Raw genomic sequence first — 3,133 nt, forward strand, 5'->3', positions numbered from 1 at the left:
TTAAAGAGATTTCCTCCATTGCCAGAGATCTTGAATAGCCTCCTGGTCAGTCATCCTGAAGCAATTCTTCACATAATTGATGAATTTGGCTTCCACTTTGGGAAGAGAACCAACCACCTTTTTCTATACTTGCTTGCATTTTTGCTTTAATGCCTTCTACAGAACTAGGTCCTTTTGGTGTTTTAAGAGTTTTTTCTTGTATTTTGAAGGATTCTTGACCTTTTGATCTTGGTGTTGATGATTTTGAGTCTTTTCCATTCTGGTTTGATTTCTGTGCATTTTTGGCTTGAGTATCTCATATAGATTTCTTCACTGGAGGTTTTTCTTCCATTTCATCATCATCAAAATCATCATCATCATCTTCATCTTCATCATCATCATCATCTTCATCAGCATCATTGTCATCTTCACCAGCAGAAAGTTTTACTTTTTTCTGTGGAACCATGCTAGCACTTCCAGGGGCATATCGCTTTCCAGATATACCTAAGAGTTTCACATCCTCCACCTCTTCATCTTCTGACTCTGCATCCTCCTCCACAGCTACTGAGTGCTGTCAACTAATATGCACAGGCCCCAAACCACACTTCAACCGTAAGATCACAGGTGGCGTTATTTCAAAGCCTCCAAGGGAAACTGTTGGTTGTATGGACATTTTCAAAATTGCTGGTATTACTTTAACTGGACTACCTTCATAATTCATTGCCTCTGCTTCAACAATGTGCAATTCATCCTTTGTACCAGCCCCTAAACTCACCATTCTTAGAGATAACTGGTGCTCATTTCCATCATTATCCACCTTAAAGTGATCATCTTTGTCAGCCTTTAGTTCACAACCAAAGAGATAGTTCTGGGGCCTCAGGGGGCTCATGTCCATGTCCATCAAATGTTCCATGGGGTGGTGGCATGCACTTAGGTGGCAGAGAAGGCAGATGGATATGGACAACCACTGTTCCAGAAAGCAGTCACACAGGATGGAATCACACCAGGGACAGATGTGAGGTTTTATATCTGAACTCTGTTTGATTCCATTGGTCTATATCTGTCCTTTCACCAGCACCTGTAATTTTTATTACTTTAGGTTTGTAATAAGTTTTAAAATCAGGAAGTATGAATCCTCCATTTTTGTTCTTTCTCAAGAAGTTTTTTATGTTATTTGAGTTCCTTGACATTCCACATGAATTTTTTGATTAGCTTTTAGTATTCCAAAGAAGACCATTGGAATTTCAACTGATACTGCATTAAACCTATAAATCACTATGAGAGAGGTTTTTGATTACTTCTTCAACTGCTTTAATGTTGTCAGTTCTTCCAATCAATGAGTACAAATTGTCTTACTATTTATTTATGCTTTAGTTTTTTTCAATATTGATTTGTAGTTTTCTATGTACAAGTCCCTTTCATTTTTGGTTAAATTTATCGCTAGGTATTTTATTATTTTTGTTGTTATTGCAAATGGAATTGTTTTCTTGTTTTCCTTTTTTTAAGAGCAGTTGAAGCTTTACAGAAAAATAATGTCTTGATTTCCTTTCAAATTTTTCCTTCTTTTTGTATGGAAATACTTCTAATTTTTGTGTATCGAACTTGTATCCTGCCATATTCCTGAATTTATTACTAGTTCTATTAGTTTTATTGTAGATTCTTCATGATTTTCTCTATATAGGATCACACCATACATAGGCAAATGAGGATAGTTTTACTTCTTCCTTTCCAATGTAGACAGTTTTTATTTCTTTTTCTTGCCTAATTGTTCTAGTTAACACTTCCAGTACAATGTTGAAAAGCAATGGCGATATTGAGTATTCTTGTCTTGTTCCTGATCTTAAGGAGGAAGCTTTCAGGCTTTCACCATTGAATATTTTTTTAGCTGTGGTTTTCATATATGACATTTATAATATTGAGGAAGTTCTCTTATATACCATTTCCTGAGGGTTTATATAAAGAAAAAGTTTCAGGATGTTGTTAAATGCCTTTGTGTGTCAATTGAGATGATCATGCGTTTCTTTCCCCTTTCATTCCGTAAATTGATTCTTTTTCTGATGTTGAACCACTTTTACATTCCTGGGATAAATTCCACTTGATCATGATGTATAAATCTCTTAACATGCAGTTGGATTCAGTTTGCTAGTATTTCATGGAGCTTTTTGCAACTATATTCATAAGGATAGAGGTCTGTAATTTTCTTTTCTTGTGATATCTCTATCTGAATTTGGTATTAAAATGATGCTGCCTTCATAGAATTAATAGGGAAGTATTCCTTTATTTTCAGTTTTATGGAAAATTTTGAGAAGTATCAGTGTTAATTCTCTTTGAATGTTTGGTAAAATTCACCGATGAAGCCATGTGATCCTGGGTTATTCTTTGTTGGGAGGTTTTTGATTACTTCTTCAACTGCTTTATTTATTATTGTTCTGTTAAGTACTTCTATTTGTTCTTGAATTTGTCTAGGTATTTTTTTTGTTTCTAGGAATTTGTATATTTCATTTGGGTTGTCTAATTTGTTGTCATGCAATTGTTCATAATATCCCCCTAACAATCCTTATTTTTTCTGTAAAATCAGTAATAATGTACTTCCTTTTTTTTTTTTTTTTTTTTTTTACAAACAGACAAAATATTTATTAAGGTTTTGGACTGATTACATCTACTCATAGAGCGTATATTGTGAAGAGCTGTGGTTTTCTTTAGATTAAGAAAGGCACTGTATAAAAATCGTCTCCCCACATAAATACTTCCTTCACCTACTCATTTTGTCTGCAGGCTGGGAGCCTGTTCACTTCCTATTGGGCTCAGTGCCTTTGAGGCTCATGGGTTCGTGCTTTTAGACATTCAGCACAGTTAAGATATAAATGTCCAAAGTGTATATTGTTACTAATTAATTTTATGTGCTAAAAATAACTCCTTTGTAATTTACGGAGAGATAGTGTCTTGAACATTCAGAAATTTGGATGTTTGGGATTTTTTTTGTTGTCTTATCAAAATATGCAGTCATTCACAGTTCATATAGAGAACGATATTTTGTGAAAAGTAGTTAAGAATTCTGTGTGGAGAAAATCTTTTATATATCTGAACATCTCACACCAGCTTTCCCAGCTCAGGTTATTACTGACCAGTTACTGTGCCAGGGAGCAGATAGCCA

General features: G+C 34.5%; 1 pseudogene; it reads right to left on the reverse strand.

Moving 5' to 3' along the window:
- LOC119525639 lies at positions 1 to 892 on the reverse strand (annotated as a pseudogene).
- Between the last annotated feature and the right edge of the window lie 2,241 nt (positions 893 to 3,133).

The sequence above is a fragment of the Choloepus didactylus genome, assembly GCF_015220235.1.
Source record: "Choloepus didactylus isolate mChoDid1 chromosome 25 unlocalized genomic scaffold, mChoDid1.pri SUPER_25_unloc2, whole genome shotgun sequence".
NCBI classification, from domain to species: Eukaryota; Metazoa; Chordata; class Mammalia; order Pilosa; family Megalonychidae; genus Choloepus; species Choloepus didactylus.